The following is a 27,857-nucleotide window of genomic DNA, read 5'->3' as shown; positions in this document are numbered from 1 at the left end:
GTCGAATTCAGAGTCTCACAGAACACTGTGTGCTAACTTCAAAAGTCAGTGTCATTGTTTGGAGAAAACATCAAATCTTCTAAGCTGGTAAAGAATTTGTCTACTACTGTAGGTGAAAGTTCGACTACCTCGTTAAGCAGATCAATCGCACATACATGAGAAGCATCGCTGTCAGTGCCAGTAGCATTATCAATGTTCTAAGTAGATGGTATGTGTGTGCCTGTTGCTCCTCGTATCTCACCGTCTGCATTTTGCGTGTGTAAGATCTCAATGAATGCCGTCATCAGGATTGGTAGCCGCTGGGGACAACACAGTGCATGAGCCGTTATTGGTTAAAGCAAAGTATCAACTTCTATTGACAGGACTGATAGGAGTGTTAGACAGATGTCTAGCACGCATTCTTCTCCACATAGCAGGCATCATAGAACAGGTAAGATGCAATCTTGCCAGATTGGTCGGAATGATAGAATCCATGGGGTATTCAAATCTCTTAAAGGAGTCAAGCCCAGGATTTGTATCATGCGCTCACGACACTTCATTGCCAGGAGGGTGTTCTCCAAGGTGATCTGGGTGTCAATGGTGACTTGGCTTGCCATATCGGAGCAGAAGGAGCAAAAATAGTACCCCTGCTACGAGTCCCAAAACGAGAGGCAGGCCGCCAAACACAGAGTGTACGAAGTTTGGAAATATGCCTTGGACTGCTTCAAAAGGTGCTAACAGTCCCGAAAAATCTGTCTGAAATACATGTACAATACCACAGGTATCAGACATGTTTAAGATACGACCTAACATTTCTGAGAAATGTATAGGGCAGTTCGTCGATAAAAGCGCATGTATCTCTGCAGAAGTTCTTACAACTTGCAGATCATATGTCTCTTTGGCCGAAGTCAGTAGCACAGTTTTTTGTAAAAGAATGGCTTTAATTTTGCTTAAAGTATCAATTCGTATAGAAGAGATGTTCAGTGAAGGCCATAATGGCGATTCCCTGTCTGACTTAGTTTTAGGAAACAATACTTGCATACAGGAAGTGACCCTGGCTGACACAGTTATGATATAAAGGGGTCCTGGCAACATGCCACAGCAGCTGTGATCATTCGACATAATGTAACTTCCATTAGAAAGCTGCCTAAAAATTGGATCAACCACTGCAGCTGGAGAACCTTGCAGGTGGCAGGATAAGTTGTTCTAAGAACCATCGCAGGCCCGTGTAAATTAATACACTGACATAAGAGTGAACCGCTTAGTGCATTTTCGCAATTCGAACCACTAAGAAATTCTTCTTTTCCCCCACTCCAACATTTGTGTGTATAAGGTAAATCCCAGGATGTCTTGATGTATTCTTTACCCAACCTTTCATATGCGCCTGCTGGCATATGTTTTAAACAGTACTGAAAATGGAAAATCGTAACAGGCAGAGTGATTGTACTGTATATTATCTATTCTGCTGCTGGTTTCTCAGAAACGTTTAATAGTAATCTATCCAGTTTTTCAATGCTAGGCACCGTATAGTCTGCTCCCCTCTGTGCCAAAGTTATTTGTTTATCTGTAAGGTTAAATTCAGAAAACAATGATGTTGTGTTGATTAGACGCCAAGGCACATAGCCACAACGAAGATTTTGTAACGCCCAGCCCAAAAGCATTATAGAACACAATTGTGACTGACCATGTTGCAACATGACCAAGTCCTGTTCCATTATTTCTATGTCAGAGGATACTATGCTGTCCAAAGAATATATTATGGATGTCAGAGTCGTTAACCCATTGTCAACTACAGAGAGAGATTTCTCTAAATTAATACTATCAATTTCTCGTATTCGTTCTGCAGTCTCTGCTTGTGTTGTTTTCCATGTTTCATTATAAATGGCATAGATACTGGCCTATATAAAACGTTTATGACGCGGTTTAGTAGGTCCTTGTAAGAAGTCCCTAAAATCAACGCCATCTTTGAGTAAAGATAAGTGTTATTTTTACTTCTTTTAGTGTAGATTTTTGTAGCCATTCAAGGCATAGTTTCCCCACACTGTATGATGTTACTATCATGGATGTTGTCTCTGGACATATCTTGGATCTGGCCTAGTGAATGTGAACACTTGTGTCTTATTCAGGAATCTATCTTGACAGTTGTTTGTGTCTGTGGGCCAGATTAACCATTTTTTCCAAACAGGATCTGTTGTGTTGTTAAGTAAAATTGTATTTATGTCAACCACCCCTTCTGTAGTGTTACTGCTATCAGGTGTAGATGTAGGTATTGACGGTTTGTTTAAATCTTTTATCTCAGCTAATCCAAAACAAGATGTCTGTTGAACAGTGTCATTCAAAAACATTATTTGTTCTGGGATATTACAGGCTCTAAATAAAGCTTCTAAGCCCGGCACCTGCCAGTCTGTTGTGTCTCAATGGAGACGGTTTTTGTCTCAATGGTGTCTTTCCAAGTCAAAACCTAATGTAGACAGCTGAGCATAAAAGGCCGCAGAATACATTTGCTTAGTATTTGTCAACATACTTTTCATTCCTGTCTTATCAACATTTTTAAAGTAAAATGATTCTGGATTTGAAACATTATACCCTGAAAAGTATGGAAATTTGCCAAAAAATGTTCTTGAGCTACCCTTTGGTGGCATAGGACAATGTTCCCATTGGTTATAAGTTAATACATTTCTGGGATTTGCAGATTTATGCACAACAAGATGACCAAAGTGATTATAACAGTACATTTGTTCATAATCTGATGAACCGTCTAAGTATTCATGATTTGTAAATTTTGCAGACATTTCTAAGTCTGACATCATATTATTAACAGTCTCAAAGTCCCAATCATCAGAAAAGGTACTAGATGAAACAAAGTCACTCAAGGAAACCTTGAATTGGTGTAGAATCTTCAACAGCTCCGCCGGACCAAGAATGTCACATTCAGTTCTGTCCCAAGCTATACCACCTGGTATAGGAACAGCTGTGATGTTCACTGCTGACAAGTCTCTTTGTTCACGATGGAATGATTTGTGTGACTTGAGGAGTAAGTTGATGTTCTTTCTTACTGTGTCCTTTGTACTATATTTTCCATTGATCAGCATTCCCAAGGTAAATATCAGAGTCAACCAAAGTAAAAGAAAAAGTACACCTAGGACAATGCATGCTTCAACCCATGGTGAAACCAGATATGTTTTTCCAGTTGGTGAAAGAGCTCCGTTGCTTGTTCTTTAAAAGTTCTTTTAGCTGGCGTCGTTTCAAGTTCACTTGGATCCTCGCAAAATGTATCAAAGTTAATGAAATAGCCAAAGGCTGTTCTGTCCATTGTAGGGATTGCCTCAGGATTTGATGAAATAGCTGTATTTACTTGATCATATGTCATATTAATATAGTCAGATGCTATTTCATTGTAGACAGGCATTTTCTTGACGAACTGTTATTTGGGTCTCAAGAGGCACAAGTTCCATGGCTTGGTTGCATAGTCCTTTATTCTGTACTGCAGATTCTTCGAAGGTGATGAGTCTCTCAGATTGAACCTCTTGGATTGTAGCCAGATTGCGGTGTCTGCTGCATCTTTGGAGTCCACTTGGCCTACTACTTATGATTGGCCACATGATGTGGTTTGACCAGGTCGATAGATACAAACCTGTTCTCCTTTCATCCTGCAAGGGGCGGCAGTAACACTGTTCTTGATCCATCGATTCCTAGCACAGGTATTGGTTGTCTGTAAGAAGGCCCAAATTCTTTCTTGTCCGTGATATTTTCTCTGACTAGATCCCCAATCTTTGGAATCCAGGCAGGCCTTGCTGGGACGGGTGGTTTTTCTTCAGTGGTTGTTGGCTTCTGCAATTCGTTGCTTTGACTTTTTCTTGTTTCATTTAAGTCCTGCAAAACAGCCAAACGGTCTTTGATATCAAAAGGTTTTTGTTCCACCACTGAAGTGTGACGATCAAGGTCCTGGACAATCATTCTAATTCCAAAAAGGATTTGATATGGAGTGATTCCCCCTAGAGAACTTCTTGGCAGATTGTTAAGACTATGTTTGACCCACCCGTCACCCGAGCCTAGTACCCTAGTTGTTATCGATTGCTTTATGTCTCGTTTTTTTCTCTCCACAACCTAATTTCCCTAAGGAAGGAATGGACTAGAATACCGCAATGCAACGCCCAGATTGGCAATGGCCTCCTTGTAAGGTTTTGAGCTAAATGCAGGACCCTGGTCATAATGTAGCGTGCCGACTGCGTATGTGCTGATAAAGACTTGCAAATCTTTTATAAAAGTTCGGGCATCAGACGAGCGGTGGGGCCATATCCAAATGAATCTTGTCTTAATACTTATGGGACTGCATCTGTCCATAGGGACTTCTGCATGTAGAAAGTCTAATGCTTTCTAATATTGGTGTCTATACTGGGCTGGCTGCACTGTAGTCAGGTATCTGTCGGTGTTCTCTGCTGCGATCTCTGTTGCAGTCATGGCAGTTAATTGCAAATGTGTGAATGTGACCATCCATCCCTGGCCACCAGTATGTCTCTTTTTATTCTAGTATAGATTTAGAGATCCCCTGATGTATCTGACCCTCTCCCAAATGTGCTTTGTGTATCCAAGCTACTCTACGTTTCCTGTTTGGAATTACTCTATCCCCCACTCCAGGGATTCGAGCAAAAGGAATGGAGTTGGCATCAATTATGTATGAATACTTGAGTGGATAGTTTTGAGGTAATGCTGCACCGCTGCCTTTGCTTGTCGCATTGACAGCTAGCATTATTTCGCCGTCTATTTTTGTTTTTGAACGAGTGATTCCAGCTACAGAAGCCGTTTGCACAGCTGCCTTCGCGGCTTCATCAGCCAATGAATTCCCTGCAACGTGCCATCACGTTGATGACTCAGTGTATAGATCACGTGAGCTTTTTGTAGTTCTTTTCGTAACTGAACTATTTGTTCCCAAAGTAACTTATGCTTGATTGTGCCACCTTTTGCATCTTTGAAACCGTTTTCAATCCAGTTCTGCAAGTATTCATTATAAGATTGAACGCAATAATAGAAATTTCACACTATGAGTGTGGGGAATTCGCGGTCAGTAACTTCATGCACCATCTTGAGTGCTTGTAGTTCAGCTCGCTGAGCTGTACAATCTCCGAGAGATCGTGTTTTTGTGACGATAGGTCAGAATTTACCATCGCGCCAGCGACCCTTAACGATCGCGCACGCAGCACTATAAGCTTGTTTACCAATTGCGGGTTGTGCTGATCCATCTGTATAAACTATACATCCATATTGTTCTACAGGCAGAATCTCAGTGGGCAGAGGACATTCTTGTTCGTATTGTAGAAATTCTTGTGTTTTCAAAAAGGGGTCAAAAAGGTATTCAAGGTATGTTGCGGCAAGAGAATTAACCCATTGTATCCATCTCAGATGTAAAGCCTTTGCATTCGAAATGCTCGCTTTTGTCGCTGCCTCTAAAGCTGGTACAGGAGTAACGACTATTATGCGCTTACCCTGTGCGAGGGCCCTCTCTTTTGCTACTGCAGTTTAAAGCGCTGTCAGAATTTTTTCCTTAGAAGTGAATTTCATTTCTGCATGTGTGTACAAGTGTGATTTATAAGCAATAGGTACTTTTTTTTCTTCATTAAAGGTTAAGTATGTGAATCCGCATCTTCCTGGAAAGATTTGGATCACTAGGTTGCGTACGTTTAAGCATGTTTGTAAGTGTGTTGTTTGCTAACATGTCTGTTTGCACTGAACGTAAAATCACTGTGTGTTTTTGAGTCCAATTAACAGTTTTGAAATCAGGTTTGATTAATTCGTGGAGATGTTTAACCCTTTCTGCGTAATTTTGAATGTAAGTTCTTTCGAAGTTTAGGAAACCTAGAATTGACCATAAGTTTTTCAGTGTTTTTGGAGGTTGGAGCAGCGCACATTTTTCTAGAAAGTTTGCTCCCAATCTTTTGCCTTCACTTGATAACTCGTATCCTAGGAAAAGGACGCTGAGGTGGGCAATTCTTGATTTTTAGAAATTATATTTATATCCTTCAGAGGCGAAACCCGATATTATCGTGTTCACCCTGTTCAAGTGCCTGTCCAAGTCATCGTCATATGATAATGCTTCATAATCATACGTTTGTAGTAACTCTGTTACTCTGGCTGAAAATAACCCTGTACTATTCTTGAATCCTTGGGGGAGATGTCAGAATTGAAGTTGTGTTCCCATTATTGAGAAAGCGGTCAAATACCTGCTTTCCGGTGCAATGTTTTGACAGACAAAACCGTTAGAAATATCTAATGTCGTTTTATATTTTTTACGCACAATGTTATTCATTAGTGCTGCACTGTGTGCATTTTGTACTGCAAAAGTTTTGCAACAGGAGTTTAGATGTCTGTAATCCAAAACTAGATGATATGTATTGTCTGGTTTGGAGACAGGAAACAAAGGGTTATTCATTGACGAGGTGCATGTTTCAATCACCCCTAGGTATTCAAGTTGATCTAATATCTCCCCGACCGATTTTTTAGCTTCTTGCTTAACTGGGTACTGCGTTTGTGCAGTTGGTTGAGTTTTTAACTGGATTTTATGTTGAGGAGAATCCTCATCCCATCCCACATGATTTTTATATAATGCAGGAGCCTAGGTTACTGCTCATTTCCTGGCATAGGTGTATTTTTTATGAATTGAAATATGATTGGAGAAGCCTGGCATAATGATGTCTTCGCCATGTGAGCACTCCCTGACAAATTCAGGTGGACAGTCTTTTTCATCTAAAAGAATGTCATAACCCTTAGAGAGCTTCTCCCAAAAGAGTGCTCTTATTTTTCTAGTTATATCCCCCTCCATCCAGAGTGTTATTTCATATAACTTGTGTGGGACACTAACCTGGTATCAGCAGTTTCAACTTGGATGTACTCATTCAAGTCCACATGTTTCCAGATGATCCTACAAGATCGTCCGAGCTACGGTTACTTCTGCTGCGCTGTCCAACAATGTCTGAGCCCACTCCCCGTTCTTGAGTTGTGTCCTCAAGATCCTCGGCATGTCTGATTTTTAGACCTGCTACCTTCTTTTTGGTGAATTGGGTTTTCTTATTTTTTGGAACGTGCTGATCGTCTTTGGACTTCACACATTCTTCCTTTTGTTCTGACCGTCCTCTTCTTTCTGATTTTTGTGATGAAGTCTGAAAGGTAAGAGAGGAACGTGTATCAGTATTTTGATATCTATCAGGTTTTCTCAAATTATCCCTATTCCTGAGGTTATACCTCCTTTCTGAAGGCTCCTTTTGAGGAAACCTACCTCGGGATTGAGACCTGTTTGTAATCTTTCAGCAACTTCATACCTGGATTTAAAGCAGGCTCTGAACCGTATTAATTTTGAATCTGTTTCAGGACCACTCCTATTACTGCCATAGACGGAACACCATGTGTTTTGGTCTAGATTGCAACAAAGACTGTACCCCAAGTGTCGCAGTCCTCCAGGTGTGGTGCGATCCCCATCGGTAAGCAGATTGTTAGAATCCTGTGTTTCTAATGAAGGGTAGTATCAGGAAATACTGCCTCAATTTGAGTAATTGTTTGAGCTATCCAGAATGGAATTTGTTCCAGTTTTGCCGGTAATTTACCAATGACTGATTGTATAGTCTGTGGTGTAATTGTATTTGTGTTCCCCCGGTAAGGGGTGTGTTGTGGAATCCTTATAGGAGGTTGGACTGTTAGAGTCGCATGACATATTGAACCAATTGTCTATGTATTTTTATTAGTTGTTTTAGTTGAACTAATAGTTCCGCATCTGACATTTCTTCAATAGCAGGATGTGGTGTATAGCTGTCTAATACCGGCCATGTTGCTCCTGGTCTACCTAGGGGACAGAGCCTGGTAATGTGATTTTGATGTTGTAGGGCACTTTTAAACCAGAGCGCATGCTCTAGGTAAGTTAGTGGAATTTCAATATCCTCGAAAGGAACGTATTCCATTCGATGTTACTCTTCTTTGTAGTAGTGAAACATATGTGATACTGGATTTGCTTCAGGGAAGATAATCCATGAATAGAATTCCTCTGTCTGACGATATTCATGTGCCTCTATCACAAAAACTACCCTACCACCTCTTGATGATAGGCCATTTGTTATAAGTTTTATAGTGATGTCTTTCCTTGCATTTTCTGGGATGATGATAGCATCCATATTGGTCTCTTGGAAACCTGTAACGTCAAATCCTGGTAGGGCTGCATCTGCTGCAGCTTCACCAGTTACGTTGTTTCTCACCGTCCGGCATTGTTTAATGAAAGTTTGCAGAGCACGTTTCAAAGAAACAAAGATAAGGCGCACAATATTTTGGAACACTGTATCCTTCAACATTGAACAAACCAAAAACCAATACATAGGATTTTTTTCCTACTTAGTTATGGCGGATATTTTATCCTTTTACCCACTCAAGACATCTATTTGAGTATTGTATGGGAAAAAGGGGTCTCTGAGAAAAGCACGACTGAGTTACTTTAGTATATTGCGTTAAATTAGTGCCTTACCAAATGTTGGGCACCATGTAGTGTAGTCCCTATATTCCCAATAGGTTTTGCACATTGGATTATTATATCCCATAGATGAGACGTAGGACTGAGGTCGACTAGGTCTCTATCAAATATACTAAACTTAATAGTGAGTGCCCGCTAGCTCAGAGGTCACTAGAAACTTTCTGAAATTCACAAGAAGGGATTCGTTTCTGACAACCGCATAAACATGACAACTTTGTTTCCCAAGAATAAGAAATGTATCTCTAGAGTCGCGGAAACAATAGATAAATATTTCACTCAGTCACTCATGCATGCTTCATTTCTACAGAGTTGCAGAGAAATGTTGAGACGGGCGTTTTCAATAAAAGGTTTATTGAACAGTCTTCTTTCCCATGCAAGAAAAGTGAACTGCTACAATCGTAATGCAGACTGCAAAGTATAATGCGTACAGCGAGAACAATATTATAAAATAATACTGTAAGAGCAGTGTATGGTTCCTAAACCATATATGAACGCATACATAAATAACAAGGACTAAAAATACTCAACTGGTGCTTCTAAAATACGCCTACCCCAATGTACCTAACCTAAGTCTAGTACGCGGGAAGAAGTAAGTATTGTGTAGCATAGGTTTTAGTTTTATTTGCCAAGAATTAGCAAAGATTTCTCTAGGTTCTAATCAGCTCCATACCCTGGTTTAGGATGAAGGAGGTCTGTCTCGGGACTCGATTTCCCAACTCCCCGCAAGGGGGACTTGGAAACACTGGAGCTGGATTCTCGCCGAGAGAAGTGCAGCCTCTCGATCAGTGTGTGAGCTGGAGGGTCGGCTTCCTTCGGCACTGCGTCGGGCAAGTAGATAGTCGAACTGCTCCAAACCACCGTGTCTTGCTAGAGCAAGTGAAGGCATATTTATACCTCGAAGGTGTCTAGTTTGACGTAAAGTCGGGCATAATAATGTCAAGAAGGAACCCCTAGGGAAAAGTCGTACTTTGCAAAGTACATGAGTTCTTGGGCAAATCAATATTCAAGCAAGGGAAGGTCCCTAACCTGATTTTCCAAGAAATTGTTGTGACGTTTGGTACGGGTGGAAGTAGCCATGCCTGTATTTGGTCTGCATGGGCTATGTCTAAATAAGGGATTGATTTCTATGCCTATATAAGGGCAATGTGAATTGTACCTATATAAGAGAATGAATCGGGAAAATTCAATCGGCCACACAACAATTTGACTCCAGAAACGATTGGAGGAATACAACTAGTAATAGAAGATGAGTTGCAGAAAGGGATGTTGAGGGAAATAATTGGGAGTCCATGTAATTCCCCAATTATGGGCTTTCAGAAGCCCAATTGTAAATGTTCAAGATTTGAGGAAAGTGAAGGAGATAGTGGTACCCTGTTGTACCGTGGTACCGAATCCAGCCACTGTAATATATATACAGTGCACTGCAGAATGGTTTACTGTCATTGATTTATGCCAAGCTTTCTTCTCAGTGCCATTACACTAAGAAAGCCAGTAGATTTTCTCCTTTGTGTTCCAGCAGAAGTGGACACATGATGTTGTGTCCCACAATCGTATACATAGAGTCCATCTATTTTAGCCAGATTCTGAAAACAAATGTAGAAACCCTGCAGATGACCTGCTTGTGTCATCAGAAAAGCATGATGCATGTAAACATGACACCATTAAACTTTTGAATCACCTGGCTGAGAATGGGCACAAAGTGTCTCCAGATAAACTGCCTTACTGTGAAATAAAGTTCAATATCTGGGACACATCATTGTAAAGGGAGCTAAAAAGGTGTCTCCAGAAAGGATGGAAGCCATCTTGCAGATAAATCCGCCCCAAACTCAAAAGGAAGACAGAATGTTTTTGGGAATGGCTGGCTACTGTTGGCAGTGGATACCAAATGTTTCCCTAATGCCAAAGCCTCTACTGAGGTTTACACAAAGAGATGTTTCAGGTCCGATTCCATGGGACAACGAATGTGCAAAAGCATTCCTGGAACTGAGAGAAAAGGCTTATGATGCCCCAGCACTAGGAATGCCTGATTATATGAAATAATTCACTTTATTTTGCAGCAAGACAGATTGGTGCGCTCTCTCATTATTAACACAAATGCACGGAGCAGCTCAAAAGCCTATAGCCTATTTTTCCACTACACTTGATCCTGTAGCAGCAGGACTTCAACTGTGCCTAAAAGCAGTAGCTGAGGTAAGTACTAGTCTGGAACAGAGTGAGAACCTAGTGATGGGTCATTCTTTAACTGTTATGGTCCCATACTCTGCGGTGGTATTGATGACAAGATCTAAAACGCCATACATGACTCACAACTAAGTGACATGTTGTGAGCAGAGTATTTTGTCTGCAGACATTATCACATTAAAACATTCACCATTACTGCCTGTAAATGAAACTGATGATAAATGTGATGAATATGACTATGATTGCCTAGATGTCATGCAAGTAAGCACAAAACCCCATCCTGATATTAAGGATGAATCACTAATTAAGCCTGACCATGGTTTGTTTGGGAATGGTTCATGCCTAAGAGGAAACAATCTTTTGGTTAGTCAATAGTTTATTTTTATATTCAATTCAATGTTTCTTTTTTCAAATATATTCATTGATGAATCATTACAAAAATATTTTCGACAATAGACGGACCACACAACGAAAAAACAATATTTTCAATTTCACAACAGCACAATTATTTACTTTACACATTATACTATGGATAGATTTCTAGACCAGATTTGACAAACAATGCCAGAGGAGGACCCAAAAGGTTTACTAAGTACAATCAACGCAGAGTTATGCATTGGAGGACTGTGACACATCGATGCATCTTGAGCATACACTGTATTGCTGATATCGTAAATATTTAAGCTACTGACACGATGCGCTAACCCAATTACCCCTTTTTGATGCACGGAATTTAAGTCACCACCCTCTACAATACAGTCCCCAATTTAAGAGTGCAAGTTGCCAACACACATTGTCCTAAGATTAAAACATCTTATTGCGGGGGCGTGGCTAGCTGCCAAGCGGAATGGTCGCTTGCTGAAGCGGCTGTCCGCCTACCGCCACAACATCCGTTATTTTTATCCGCTCTTGCTACTGGTGTTCCCCAGCAAAGCTCAGGGATCGCCGCAACGTCCTGTCCGGGTGCTTTCTCTGGAGTCCTTGGGGGCTTAGAAGGTGCGGAAGGTGACTAACTCCCTCTCCCAGCCGAGGCCCCTCCGCGGCCAAGATGGCGGCCGCCGCCGCAGACGGCCTGTGAACTGTAGCACCTCAGAGACTCCCTAATGGCCTGACCTGCTCGCTTGGGCCGAGGAGGCGCGGAGGTGCAATGGAGCGCTGGAACAGGTCCTGGACTTTACCCGACTGCGGAGCACCGGCTCCCTCCCCTGCCTGCTAACGGCGACGAGGCACCATAGATGGTACCCCTCACTCCGGGGACGCGCTCATGCGAGCCTCCGGCTCCGGGGCCTACGCTGCACAGTGCCACCGCCAGCAACACCTCCCTGGGGCTCGAACGCCGCCTCTCAGACCCTGACCCACATCTTGCGACCCCCTCCCCCTCTACCTTTGAGCCTTGCCTGCTGTGTCTTTGGGGGCTACGGGTGCCATCATATCTCCTGGAGACGCGGTGGAGAAGCCTACTCCAGCTGGACCACGCCCTTGGACCCCCGCGACTGTCATAATCTTAGTGGGGCCTCCCCTGCTGAATCCCAGACGCTACACAGCGGTGCGCCTTGCAGACACCTGCTCTCCTTTAACAAACCTTGCCGGTACTGTTCATTGCAGGGTTCTCGGCGCCAGGGGTCTGGCCCTGTGTGGCAGAAGCTACAGCTACGTGAGTGACACAGCCTACCTTGAATGCCCTACTCAGGCCTTCTATTCACCGGGGTGACTGCTTGAGATGCGTCGGTGCGCCTACCTCCTACTTACCAACTCCTGGGGTTCGTGGCTGCCTGAGCCGGCCGTCATCTTTCTGGAACGCTGCAACATGCTGGCGCACTTCGAACCTGGGCCCACGCCACTTTATCTAACCGTGCTGCAATGCCTAACTGGGACACTTTGCTCTGGCTGGTTGACCGGGACCCCCCAGGCCTGCACCCGATGCTATTTGCAATAGGCCACCTGTTCTACCTACCTTGATGCCCACCGCCTCATCCTTCTACCTCGAATTTGCAAGGGGGCTCGCGCTGTGGCTGCTGTGCGCCCTGATTTGGTCATCCTGCTTGAGTCCATTGTGAGGCTGAACACCTGCTGGACATATCGTGCCTGTCCCCCTCCCCGCTTCCACATGGCAGCCCGGACTGCTAGAGGAGATGCTAAAGGTGTGACACCGGAAACAATCTCGCCGGCGGCTAAAACTCTGACGCTAGAGGATGTAATGGAGGCCATAGCGGGAGTGCGTACCTCTCTTGAGACCCGGATAGACTCCATTAACATCGAGGTTACTCTGCTGCGGGCAAATCTTCGAAAAATTGACTCCAAGATTAAAGACGTAGAGGTCAAGCGGGTGGCCCTCATTGATGACCCCTCTACCCTCCAACAACAGGTGGCCCACCTTCAGAAGCAGCAACTCCAGATGGGTGAACTCCTGGATGATTATGAAGGACGGGCGCGACGAAATAACGTCCGTATCCGAGGAGTTTCGGAGCGCATGGAATATCCCGCTGCTGACCTCTTTGTAGAGGACCTCGTGGTGAAGGATATCCAGCCCAAAGGTCTCACTAGCTTTTTCTCCATCGAAAGGGCCCATCGGGTCCCGGGGGGTAGGCCAAAGCCTGGGGCCCCCCCTCAACCGATCCTGGCCAGGGTCTTCAATTTCCGGGACAGGGACGACTTTCTTCAGGCGGCTCGGAGGAGTGCACTGTTGAAACTTGACAATGCCACCATTACATTTTTCCCAGACTTCACGACTAGAGTACAGGCGCGTCGCCGCAGCTTCCTCGAGGTGAAAAGGGCGATGCGCAATAAGAACATAAAATACTCAATGCTCTTTCCGGCCAAGCTGCGGTTTGAGACGGAGGGTAAGACTTGGTTTTTTCTCTCCCCGGAGGAGGCGTGGAAGTGAATGGAGGGGTGGCATCCGGCGGGGAAGACCGCACGAAATCACAGAGCTTCTGATTCAGGAACGCATCACCTACACTCACCTGAGCGACGGGAGCAGCCTCCAGACATTATTCAAGCTAACTGATGATGACATCCTCGGCGTCATTGTGTCACCACGATACATCATACTCTTTATCCTATAGTTGATGGTGACTCCAGCCACATCTCCATTCCGAATTTTCAGCTGGTGGCTTTCCCCCTGTTCTGGGCCTCCGCGCCTGCCCCCTTGGACTGCACTGGGGCATAACCCATAAGTCTCAAGACCTGTATTGGAAGATGTTGTAAGCACCTGGACTGGTATGCTTTTTTGACTGTCCTGAAGTTACACAGTTTTACTGAGTATTGACGAGTGGCGCGACGGTCTACCCATTACCCCGTGTATGGTTGGGAGGGCAACGGGCACTCTGCTTAGTTGGGGTGTGGATAGTTTCAAGTCCACAGGCAGGGAAGCAGGGTGGGGGTGGGAGAACGCGGGTGGGAGGTTTTGCTGGGGTTTCAATTGTATGTAGGTTTGTTTGTAGCTGCATTGTATCGCAATTTTGAGTCATGTCTCCGATATTGTCCCTTTTCCTTTTTAGTTAGTTACAGAGTCTTCCCTATTTTTAGGCGCACTGTTCGAGACGGTCCAGCCTTTCGAGGAACATCCCGTCCGAGGGCTACTCGCCCCTGCTCCCTTCTGGGTTCCCCCCCGTACTACACCCTTGCCCACATGGAGGGTTTCAAGATTGTCTGGGACCCCTCCTAGTGAGCCCTCCACCCGGTTTCCACCCCACAAACCACCATGACACGCTCCGACACTAGATTCAGAAAAGGGGGTGGTGATGAACAGAGTGTCTGAATTAAGCAGACCACTCTTACCCAGTCCAAAGATCAGGGCTTGATCCATCACCGTTTTTTAGCTCACTGCACCATCCCAGCTCAGAACCTGGCTGTATGCAAATTAGTCTGTCCCTGGCCCAGTGCATCATGGGAACAGGGCAGACCAAACTACCAAGCCAATTCTTATACTGGGATGGAAACAAGCTTCCGGGGACCGGTTTCTGGCATTTCAGCCGTCTTCGGCCCGGCTTGATTGAATCCTGATGGTGCAATGAGCAAGGGACTCACATCTGAGTATACCCTTCCACGCTTATGGTGGACAAAAACGATTCAGAAAAGGGGATGGTGATGAACAGAGTGTCTGAATTAAGCAGACCACTCTTACCCAGTCCAAAGATCAGGGCTTGATCCATCACCGTTTTTTAGCTCACTGCACCATCCCAGCTCAGAACCTGGCTGTATGCAAATTAGTCTGTCCCTGGCCCAGTGCATCATGGGAACAGGGCAGACCAAACTACCAAGCCAATTCTTATACTGGGAAGGAAACAAGCTTCCGGGGACCGGTTTCTGGCATTTCAGCCGTCTTCGGCCCAGCTTGCTTGAATCCTGATGGTGCAATGAGCAAGGGACTCACATCTGAGTATACCCTTCCACGCTTATGGTGGACAAAAACGATTCAGAAAAGGGGGTGGTGATGAACAGAGTGTCTGAATTAAGCAGACCACTCTTACCCAGTCCAAAGATCAGGGCTTGATCCATCACAGTTTTTTAGCTCACTGCACCATCCCAGCTCAGAACCTGGCTGTATGCAAATTAGTCTGTCCCTGGCCCAGTGCATCATGGGAACAGGGCAGACCAAACTACCAAGCCAATTCTTATACTGGGAAGGAAACAAGCTTCCGGGGACCGGTTTCTGGCATTTCAGCCGTCTTCGGCCCGGCTTGCTTGAATCCTGATGGTGCAATGAGCAAGGGACTCACATCTGAGTATACCCTTCCACGCTTATGGTGGACAAAAACGATTCAGAAAAGGGGGTGGTGATGAACAGAGTGTCTGAATTAAGCAGGCCACTCTTACCCAGTCCAAAGATCAGGGCTTGATCCATCACCATTTTTTAGCTCACTGCACCATCCCAGATCAGAACCTGGCTGTATGCAAATTAGTCTGTCCCTGGCCCAGTGCATCATGGGAACAGGGCAGACCAAACTACCAAGCCAATTCTTATACTGGGAAGGAAACAAGCTTCCGGGGACCGGTTTCTGGCATTTCAGCCGTCTTCGGCCCGGCTTGCTTGAATCCTGATGGTGCAATGAGCAAGGGACTCACATCTGAGTATACCCTTCCACGCTTATGGTGGACAAAAACGATTCAGAAAAGGGGGTGGTGATGAACAGAGTGTCTGAATTAAGCAGACCACTCTTACCCAGTCCAAAGATCAGGGCTTGATCCATCACCGTTTTTTAGCTCACTGCACCATCCCAGCTCAGAACCTGGCTGTATGCAAATTAGTCTGTCCCTGGCCCAGTGCATCATGGGAACAGGGCAGACCAAACTACCAAGCCAATTCTTATACTGGGAAGGAAACAAGGTTCCGGGGACCGGTTTCTGGCATTTCAGCCGTCTTCGGCCCGGCTTGCTTGAATCCTGATGATGCAATGAGCAAGGGACTCACATCTGAGTATACCCTTCCACGCTATGTGGTCTGCTTAATTCAGACACTCTGTTCATCACCACCCCCTTTTCTGAATCGTTTTTGGCCACTATAGGTGTGGCAGGGTATACTCAGACATGAGTCCCTTGCTCACTGCTCCATCAGGATTCAAGCAAGCCGGGCCGACGAGGCTGAAATGCCAGAAACCGGTCCCCGGTAGCTTGTATCCTTTCTGGTGAAGAATTGGCTTGGTAGTTTGGTCTGCCCTGTTCCCATGATGCACTGGGCCAGGGACAGACTAATTTGCATATAGCCAGGTTCTGAGCTGGGATGGGGCAGTGAGCTAAATAACGGTGATGGATCAAGCCCTGATCTTTGGACTGGGTAAGAGTGGTCTGCTTAATTCAGACACTCTGTTCATCACCACCCCCTTTTCTGAATCGTTTTTGTCCACTATAGGTGTGGCAGGGTATACTCAGACATGAGTCCCTTGCTCACTGCTCCATCAGGATTCAAGCAAGCCGGGCCGACGAGGCTGAAATGCCAAAAACCGGTCCCCGGTAGCTTGTATCCTTTCTGGTGAAGAATTGGCTTGGTAGTTTGGTCTGCCCTGTTCCCATGATGCACTGGGCCAGGGACAGACTAATTTGCATATAGCCAGGTTCTGAGCTGGGATGGGGCAGTGAGCTAAATAACGGTGATGGATCAAGCCCTGATCTTTGGACTGGGTAAGAGTGGTCTGCTTAATTCAGACACTCTGTTCATCACCACCCCCTTTTCTGAAACGCTCCCACACTAGGGCACTTACCCTTTTGACATGGAATGTAAATGGCCTTGGGAATAAAATAAAGAGAGGGGTGGTTCTACAATATCTCAAACACCATGCTCCTGACTTAGTCTTGCTTCAAGAGACTCACCTGATGGGCAATACCTGTCGGGCACTTCATCGGGGGGTTACAAGTTATTGATTCACGTGGGGTTTACATCTGGTTCCCGGGGCACCGCTATTCTTGTTAAGAAAAGCCTTCCACTAACCTGTACGAACACGTGGGCAGACCCCTTGGGTCGTTTAGCTGTAATTGAGGCCACCTGGGAGGGGCGACAGTTGAATGCTGTCTCAGTCTATATCCCACCAACACTAGGTAGGGAATCACTGCGGGCCTTAGAACGACTCCTGCTAGATCTCCCCCAGGGCTCGTTGATTGTCGGTGGCGATTTCAATATGACAATGACTGATGCATTGGATAGAACCTCCAACGCAGCTCCCACTGGCAAAGATCCGACCTTCTAGACTTTACTCAGGCAATGGGGCTAGAGGACTTGTGGCGGACATTTCACTCGGACACTTCCTATTTTACACATTACTCTAGTGCACACGGCAGACGTTGGGCTATCTCGTCATCCCTAGGGATTCCCTCGAGGTATCTCAGACCATTCCCCTCTTACTGTTGAGCTCACCTACCATCAGCAGGTGACCCGGGGACCCATTATCATCAATCCATGGCTCCTGAAAATCCCTGACATTAAGGACAGCCTGCTCGAACACACAGAATATTATTTTTATGAGAACATTGGATCGGTGAAATTATCTGTCACGATCTGGGAGGCCTAAAAAGCCGTGATCAAGGGGAGGGCATTGGCTCTTAAATCTGGATATTTACACAAACAAAGTGAGATATTGATCCAGGCGGAGACTGACTTGCTCCGCCTGGAGTCAGACCACAATACTGGCCCATCGGATGAGACAGCTCACCGCCTCAGGGCCAAACAACTCAAATATAAAGCACTGACCCTGGAAAAGGCTCAAGCTAAACTCCTTAAAATTTGCCACCGAGTTTACGAACTTGGAGATAGAACAGGTAAAATGTTGGCCTGGTTGGAAAGGCGTGAACAAGGCTCCAGATGGGTCCCACTGCTGATCCGTCCCGACGCCTCACGCATCACTGACCCGCAGGAGATAGCGGAGGCCTTTGCAGACCACCTAGAACAGGTCTACTCCTCTCAAGCATATTATACGGCGGACCAGTCCCGCTTACTCTTGGAGGAAATGGATCTACCCACTCTCTCGAACACAGATAAAGGCGAGTTAGAGGCGGAACTCACAGTTGAAGAGATTGGAAACGCCCTCTTTGCTATAACATCTTGTAAGGCTATGGGACCCAATGGCGTTCCCATTGAGTTCCTGAAGGGGATGGCCCAAGAGGTAATCCCTCATTTGAAGGCTGAGTTCGAAGAGAGTCGGAATGTGGGATGTCTGCCCCTGGACCAAAGACTGGCTTCCATTGCTGTGATCCATAAAGCTAAGAAATCACCCACTGACTGCTGCTCCTAGAGACCGATTTCTCTTATAAACGCTGAAGTTAAGATTCTGGCCAAACTTTTAGCTACCAGGCTCCTCACAGTTCTCCCCTCTCTAATCCATGTTGACCAATCGGGCTTCCTTCCGGGTCGGAACACGACGCTTAATCTCCGTCGACGTCATAATGTTCTTGGTAGACAGCCCTATATACAGGAGGATGCCGTGATATTATCCCTCGATGCCACACTAGCATTTGACTCTAGTGGTCTTATCTTTTCGAAGTCCTGGAGCGCTTCGGCTTCGGTCCTAATTTCATCCAATGGGTCAGTTTACTTTACACTGATCTGTTGGGCCAGGTGCGAGCAATGCCCACACCTCCAGACAATTTCGGTTACATAGAGGGACCAAGCAGGGTTGCCCCGTTTCTCCCCCTTGTTATTTGCGCTTACCCTAGAGCCCCTGGCCCACTGGGTCCGATCGGACGCCTCCATTAGAGGTCTGCGATGGAACGATGACACAGTGGGCAAAATCTCCCTGTACGCCGATGACATTCTAGTCTATGTCTCCTCCCCGCGATCCTCCATTAACAGCCTGCTACATGTTATCACCAACTTCGGAAAATACTCCAGTTTCTCGATCAATTGGTCTAAATCGGTGCTCTATGTATTACATGGCTCCCCACCTGCCCTTCCGAGGGGATACTCGATCGCCTTGGCCCCCGACGGATTTAAATACCTTGGCATTTTTGTCACCCCAGATCCTAAATTGTTTTACGAACGTAATCTACAAGGACCGCTGCAGAGACTCCACAGTGACATTTCCCACTGGCGTACGCTGCCTTTATCCCTCCCAGGCAGAGCGGCTCTCTTTAAAATGCTAGCACTCCCACGCTTTTTGTACGCTCTCCAAAACTGCCTGTTCCCGTTGGCTGACTCATACTTCCGCACGCTGGAGGGAGATCTACGACTCCTCTTATGGGATGGTAAGTCGCCCCGGATAGCCCTTCATAAACTCACTCAGGGGTGGTACGATGGGGGCATTGCCCTGCCAAACATGCGCCTTTACTATTGGGCCTCCCAACTAGTGGCCACTAACTCTTGGATTCATGGATCGCCTACCAACCCGGCCTTCCATCTTGAACTCTACCAGGCTGGGCGAGAAGGGTACTTAGGTGCCCTATATAGCAAACCTTCCCGAGGTTGTTACGTAGGGCCAATGTCACAAACAGTAGCTATTTGGCATCGTGCTACGAAGAGTCTTGGATGGTCTGACACGTTTACTAGGTACTCCGCTTTGGGCCTCTCAAAAGCTTGGCTCCCTTTGCCACCACAAAGGGTTTGATAAATGGGACACGATTGGCATCTCAACTCTGGGTGACCTGATCCATAAAGGGAAACTACTGACTTTTCATGACCTTCAACAGCGCCACGCTCTCGCCCAGAGTGAAGCCTTTCGGTACCTTCAAATAAAACATGTTATCCTTACAAACATACCCGACCTCTCTTCCCTTCCGGTGGCCTCACCTCTTGAAGATAGGTTGCTTTCAGAGCCCCTACAAACAAAGGCGATCTCTTGCATGTACCGCAAACTCTGTAACAAAAGGCCTGACCCATTTCAGTCCCTACGTGACAAGTGGCAGGGCGACGTAGGGCTTCTAGAGGATGACGAATGGCGATCAGCACTAATGTCCCCCAGGGAAACAGCTATTAATCACCGTTTCAGACTGATTCAGCTTAAAGTTTTACATAGAGCCTATGTGTCTGCCCCCCTCCTGGCCAGAATAGGTAGGCGCCAAGACGACATGTGTCTCCGGGGCTGTGGCATCATCTGCTCTTTCTATCATGTTTTGTGGGAGTGCCCTATAATCCAACAACTATGGATGGGGGCGACCCGCAAAATGACAGAGGCGCTGGGTAAACCTGTCCCTCTTTCCCCTAAAGAGGGACTCCTTAACATTTGGGGCGCTACGGACCTCACAGGGGTGAAACTCCAATGGGTGGCCCTAGGTTTTCAGTAAGGAAAACGCGCAGTGGCAATGCAATGGGGCGCCCCACAGCGGCCTCTCCTGGTGGGATTGGTGGCTGAAATGGACAGATGTATGCTCGCTGAAAAATCTGTATATAAGGTCAGGGGGTGCCCCAAAAAATGGGACGGGAAATGGGGACATTGGAATGGATATAGAGGTGAGATCTGTACCTCCTCCACCACCGACATGGCCTTGGATAGGACTGGACCTCGACATCGCACTGTACCCTGATCTAATGTCTTTAAGTTTTGCCTATTGCATTTACCTCTGTATTGTATGAGATGATGCTTGGATGATGACTCTGTTTCTTTTTGTTTTTCAATAAAATATTATTTTAAAAAAAAACCATCTTATTGCTATTTTTAAAAAAAAAGCATCATATGGAATCTTTCAATTCCTGACCTTTACACATATTTGCGAACATATTCTTGAACTGTGTGCGTTCCATTCACCGGAACAATAAAGTTATTTAAAAAATTCGACTCGGAACTAAGGCGGCCACTAATGATGTCAAAATGCTAGTGTTTCAATGACTAATAAAGGCGCCACTGTTCCCAAACACCTTTACCAATTGCCGAGATCAAAAGGCGTCTGAAGGTGGCGAACTACAAAGGAACACAAGGTAGAAATTCTGCGGTTAAGACGCGTGTTGCGGGAGGCGTGGCTTGGATGGCAATGAAGAGAGTTGCCTGAATCCAGAGCTCCGCTGTACCCAGGGACAAGGCAAGGCAAAAAAGCGAGCCCAGACAAACGAAACGCTGTTTCAACCGAAAGGGGAAACCGATCGGAATATCCTGCGATCTGAAAGACCACATCCCCAGCGGACAACAAAGAACATCAAAGGCTTTAATAGCAAAAAGAAAGTAAGGCGGACCGCGGAGTACAGCGGAGACCCAAAATGGCGACTGCCATCTGAAGAACTGAGCGCCAAGAAAGAAATCTGATCCAGCGAGGCAAAAGGCAAGAACTGCAGCTTGGAAACCAGAGAGATGACAACAAGACAACAAGGTCGGTGCAAAACACCCTCCACCCCGACTAGCGACTCACCCGGCAAAACCAACACGAAGTTTCTACAAGCCCCCACCAAAAACGAAACTGAAGGCTACACGGGGCGAGGGGCGGAGGAAAGAAAAACAGCAGGTACATCGCAACACAGAAGGGAAGACTGCTGAGTAAATGGGAGCACCGCTGCGGCGCCTGTGCGCGTCGCTACCAGCCGAGTAAGGTACAGCGCTACCGCCGTCTCAACCACGATATCCACCGACAAAGTCAAAAACACACAGACAGCGAAGACGGCTGCCATTTTGGGGTGGGCAAGCGCAAACTCTCCCAGAAGGGGGGTAAAAGGCAAGGGCGAGAATTGTAGGAAAACGGGCTAACCGCCAGTTGCAAAGGAAAGAAAGAGACTCGGGTGGATAAGATATGCGGGAACAGCTCTGGCAAAGACGTTAAGTACCGGGACAAAAAATAAAAAGGAAAACAAAAGATCGAAAGGGAGTGCAAACAAAGCAGAGGGGTCCACCATATTGGGGCTAAGACGTCAGCCAACAGCTTTGCCAATGCAAACTCAACAACAAGTAGCGTGGACGCCTCAAAACAAGTGATATGAGACCCAATTAAGAATCACATCTGGCTCACTCAAAAGAACAGAACAGAGATTAAGGAGACACTGTAAGCAGCACAAGAGGACAGAGTTCATGAGGGAAAATACCCAAGTGGTGCGCAAACAGCAACCAGTACAGGGTTGAAGCACGGCAGGCAAGAGCTGGTTGCTACACCTCGAGAGAGTCATATCACCAAGAGGATTGAACTTGGGGAGTGCTGTACGTACTATAAAGGGCAATCTTATAACGCCTAGCAGCGCAAGACCCAAAGCACACAAGGGTAAGAACGACACGCAAGACCATCACCCTGTCAGCTCGCTACACTCGGACACCAGCGGAAAAGACAGAAATCACGCTAAGAGCCACAAAGCACAGGCTCCCCCCAAAAAAATACAGCAAAACAAGATCTACATGTGGTGAGCGACAAGCATCGCACTGCTGCACAGAAAAAGCCGCAATCCAGCCGGAGCAACAGAACACAAATACCAGCAAGGGCAAAAACTGAAGATTTGGGCTGCTGCAGGCAAGAAGAGGATTACCCACAATGGCTGGCAATCAACCACCAAAGAAAACGAAACCGGAAGGCCATATGGAATCACCCATCAAACAAAAACAAGATATTAACAGTACATTGGAAAGTATCCTTAAAAAACTGTCAGAGGTTCACAACCTGGCAAAATCAACCAAACTAACAACGGACGCAATCCAACTAGAATTTGCCGCAGTGAGAGCGGATATCCACACTGCAAACACCAGGCTATCAGAGGTGGAACAGCGAGTTAGCGACATTGAAGATAAGGCTCTCCACACAAACAAAACCATCGACACCATAGCTTGAGCGACCACAGCCCTCCAAAAACAAGCAGCAGAGTTTGAGGACTGGAGCAGAAGGGGAAACATAAGGATACTAGGTATACCGGAGTGAGAAGAGGATAAAGCAGGTTCATGCGTAACACTCATGCAAGAGCTCATACCCAAGCTCAGGAAACGTAATTTCGAGTGTCCCTTCGAACTAGACAGAGCCTACAGAGTGCCAGCCTTCAGATCTTCTAACAGGTCGGTACCAAGACCAATGATCTGCAAACCACTAAGGTCATATCACACGGATGACATCTTTGGGGTTGCGAGAAAGAATCCAAATCTACAATGGAATGGCCAGAAAATAATCCTAACACAAGACTATTTGAAGCCAACAGTGGACATAAGGAAATGCTTCTTAACACAAAGAGACAAAAAAACATCATGTTCTCCTTTGTGGACCCCACTAAATTTAAGATTATCAATAATGGAAGAACCCACACTTTTAATGACCCACTGGAGCTGTCACAATACCTGCTCTCAGACGGACGGACCCAACAGGAGATGGAAATCACAGCATCGTCAACAAGCAAAAGACGTGCCTCACAAGAACAAGAAGTGGACTAATCTGCATGAGCCCATAAATCACACCACAGAGGAATCAATCAGGAAGGAATCATCAGGCACCTTAAAAACAGAAAACACCGTAAACGCAGCCTACCTCAAACGTCAACCTAAGCGGCGCTAACAACACACTACCTCACCTACAATGACAAGACTACCTCATCTTTAACGAGAAAAATGGGACATGGTAACCAGCCGACTGAAAACACAGGCAGGAGTTCCCAGAAGCACAGTTGAAACAACCGAGTGCTTCCAACGGCAGCAGCAATTTCCTTTATATGAGAAAGGGCTGAGTGTTATTCTTAACTGACTCTTAAGAGACACTCGGAATCAAGGGACCGATACTAATTGCATGTTTACTCACCAGTGCAAACTAAACATCCCTGGGAGAGGGCGTGGCGGGAGGTATCTTGCGGTCACACGCTTTCAGCACGATGTTACAGAGTGGGGGGAGGGGAAGGAGGGGGAGAAAGTTTTTTTTTATTATGTCTGTCGTCACGTCTGTCTAGTCTGTCCTGTCCAGTGCGCCGTCTGTCTAGTCTGTCTTGTCCACTTGTATTGTCTCGTAAACGCAGAGGCCCATAACCCAACATCACGTAGACCAATTCTCTTGACAGTGCCACTAAAACAACTATCAATCAATCAGGAGTTTGTTAAAGCGCGACTACTCACCCGTAAGGGTCTCAAGGCGCTAGGGGTGGGGGGGATTTGGGGGGTGCAGGTTCCATTCCATCAAGGAGGGGGTCTGTGGAAGAGCCAGGTTTTGAGGTTTCTTGCGAAGATGGGGAGCGATGTTGTCTGTCTGAGGTGGAGCGGAAGGGCGTTCCATGCCTTGGCCGCGAGGAAGGAGAAGGAGCGGCCTCCCGATCTGGTCTTTCTGGTGCGGGGGACCACAGCGTAGGAAAGCTGGGCTGATCGTAGGGTCCTTTGGGGTGCGTGGAATTTGAGTCGGCTGTTCAGGTATGCTGGTCCGGTGCCGTGGAGGGCCTTGTGTGCGTGGGTGAGCATCTTAAAGGTGATTCTCGCCTCGACGGGGAGCCAGTGGAGCGTGCGCAGGTGCTGGGAGATGTGGCCGTATTTTGGCAGGTTGAGGACCAGTCTTGCGGCGGCGTTCTGGATGTTCTGTAGCTTGCGGATGAGGTTTTTGTTTATTCTGGCGTAGAGTGCGTTGCCGTAGTCGAGTCTGCTGGTGACCAGGGCGTGAGTGACTGTCTTTCGGTGTTCGAGGGGGATCCATTTGAAGGTCTTACGAAGGAGGCGGAGGGTGTGGAAGCAGGAAGATGAGACAGAGTTGATCTGGCGGTCCATTTTGAGCTCGGAGTCCAGGATGATTCCCAGGTTGCGTGCGTGGTCTGTGGGGGTTGGCGGGTTTCCGAGGGCGGTGGGCCATCAGGTGTCACTCCAGGCGTCGGGGTTTGGGCCCATGATGAGTACTTCTGTTTTGTTGGTGTTTAGTTTTAGGCAGCTGTTTTTCATCCATTTGGCGACGGCTTCCATGCCTTCTCGAAAGTTGCGTCTGGCGGTGTTGGGCTCGTTGGATAGGGAGAGGATGAGCTGAGTGTCGTCTGCATATGACACGATGTTGAGTCCGTAGGTTCTGACGATGGGGGCAAGTGGAGCCATGTAGACGTTGAAGAGCGTCGGGCTGAGGGAGGAGCCCTGGGGGACTCCGCAGGTGATAGGTGCGGGGTCCGAGAGAAAAGGGGGGAGTCTGACCTGCTGCGTCCTGCTGGAGAGAAAGGAGCAGATCCAGTCGAGGGCCTTGTCCTGGATTCCTGCATCGTAGAGTCTGCGTATTAGGGTGCGGTGGGAGACTGTGTCGAACGCCGCTGATAGGTCGAGGAGGATGAGGGCTACTGTTTCTCCTTTGTCCAGTAAGGTGCGGATGTCGTCTGTTGCGGCGAGGAGGGCGGTTTCCGTACTGTGTTTTTTTCTGAAGCCGGATTGGGAGGAGTCGAGGATGTTGTGTTCTTCAATGAATGTGGCGAGTTGGCTGTTGATGGTTTTCTCGATGACTTTCGCTGGGAACGGGAGCAGGGAGATGGGTCTGTAGTTTTTGAGGTCGGTGGGGTCTGCTGAGGGTTTCTTTATGTCTGTCCAATCCGATAAAACAGCGCTACATAAGCTACTGCAGCCAACATTCACACGCAATCCTCCAAACCAGGTATTTTAAAAAGAGTATTAAGAAAAAGTTAGCGAAACCCACAAGTGGCACATAATGACACCCAACAATAATACACCCAACCCACAGAGAAGCAGCCCCGCCCTACAGACAGACCTGAAAGTAGTGTCGCTCAACGTGAAGAGAAAAAAGGTACTAGGCTATCGAGCAAGGACAAAGGGAGATGTCATACTATTACAGGAGACAAAATTATCAGGGGAAGAAGCTAATAAACTCAGGGCAAGGTGGATAGGACAAGTAGCCTGCTCACCAGCTGAAGGTAAAAGAAAAGGGGTCATCACACTGATTAATAGGAACTCGAAGATATCCATTGAGAAAGAACAGCACGACGAGGAAGGGAGACTACTAATAACATACCTAAAAAGAGGAGGCAACACTATAGTCATAGCTAACACATACGCGCCAAATAAGGATGATACAGAGTTCTGAAAGAAATAGAGAAAAGGTTGGGGACAATTGAACCCAACCACATGTTAGTACTTGCCGGTGACTTCAACCTAGCATTAGACCACACCCTAGACAGACAGTCGACAACACATGCCAAGCCCCCTGCCTCACACAACACCCTGAAGAACATATGCAACAGGTTCAACCTAAAAGACCCATGGCGGCTCCAACATCCTGACACCAGGGACTACACTTTTTACTCCTACCCACACAACTCCTACAGCAGGATCGACTACATCCTCCTATCAGGCTCCCACATACACCTAATAGAGCACACGGAAATTGCGGCAAGAACAATCTCCGACCACTCATGCATCACCCTAAAACTAACAGGCCATCACAATGAACACCCCACCCGAAAATGGCACTTTAACAACATAGTAATGGCAAAACAGGAAGACAAAGCGACAATAGACCAAGCCATCAAGAACTACATAGCAGAGAACACCACACAGGACATAGACCCCAAATCACTGTGGGATGCACTCAAAGCAACAGTGAGGGGGACACTTATAGAAATCAAAGCCAGAAGAGACAGGGAAACAAAGCACCAACTAGATCGATTAGAGAAAGACCTCAAACAATTAGAAACTAATCACATCAAAGATACCACAAACTTCAACTCACTGCTAGAGATCACAAGCAAAAAATACGAGTTCAACACAATCCTCAGCAAACGAGCAGGCTTATGGATTAATAAATACAAGCAAATCAACCTCTGTGAGGCAAACAAAGCAGGGAAAATACTAGCATCATACCTCAAGCACAAGCAAAAGCAACACTCCATCTCTTTGATCACAGACGCGAACGGAATCGCACACACCGAACACAAAGACATACTGTGTACGTTCAGAGACTTCTACCAAGAACTATACAAGGAAGACACAACACTAGACCAGAAGGGCTGCTGTGCATACCTAGAGAATCTAAAGCTGCCCAAAATAACTACAGAAGAGGCACACTCTCTCAGGCAAGAAATTAAAGCTAATAAGATCGCCCAGGCGGTCAATTCACTGAAAGACAACAAAGCTCCTGGGCCAGACGGCTACACAGCAGACTTCTATAAAGCATTCCAAATCACCTTAATCCCGATTATGAAGGAAGTTTTCAACCATTGTGAGAAAGAGGGGTAGTAACAGGATCCATGATGGAAGCAAACATTATAGTCATCCCCAAGGAGGGCAAAGACATGCAGCGCCCACAGAACTACCGCCCCATCTATCTCATCAATATAGACTTTAAGATTTACCCCAAAATCCTTGCCACAAGGCTAAACAATCGGTTACCTAAACTCATTAAGAGTACACAAGTAGGCTATCTAAAAACACGTATGTCCCACGACAACACGAGGCTCCTATGCCATGTGATCGAACACTCAAACAAATCTGATAAACCAACGGTAGCAGTAACGTTAGATGCTGAGAAAGCTTTTGATAGAGTGTCCTGGAGGTTTCTGGAGCGATGCATGCATGCATACAACCTGGGAGAAAACTTCATTAGGAAGGTAATGGCACCATATAAATCTCCCAAGGCTCAGATAACAATAAATGGATCTAAATCACAACAGCTCAATCTACTGCGAGGTACAAGACAGGCTGCCCACTCTCCCCATCGCTGTTCCTCCTAGCCCTTGAACCCCTAATCACAGACATCATGGCCAATAACAAAATGAAGGGAGTAACAATCAAAAATACCAGAGCCAAACTAGCAGCCTACGCAGACGACTTACTTATAGTTACGGAAGACCCAGAATCTTCCATCATAGCACTAATGGACACCATACAGACATAGTCAACCCACTCGGGGTACGAGCTAAACA

Source organism: Lissotriton helveticus, chromosome 12, assembly GCF_964261635.1.
Source record: "Lissotriton helveticus chromosome 12, aLisHel1.1, whole genome shotgun sequence".
Lineage (NCBI taxonomy): Eukaryota > Metazoa > Chordata > Amphibia > Caudata > Salamandridae > Lissotriton > Lissotriton helveticus.
The sequence above is the reverse complement of the archived record's forward strand: the minus strand, read 5'-3'. Positions refer to the sequence as shown.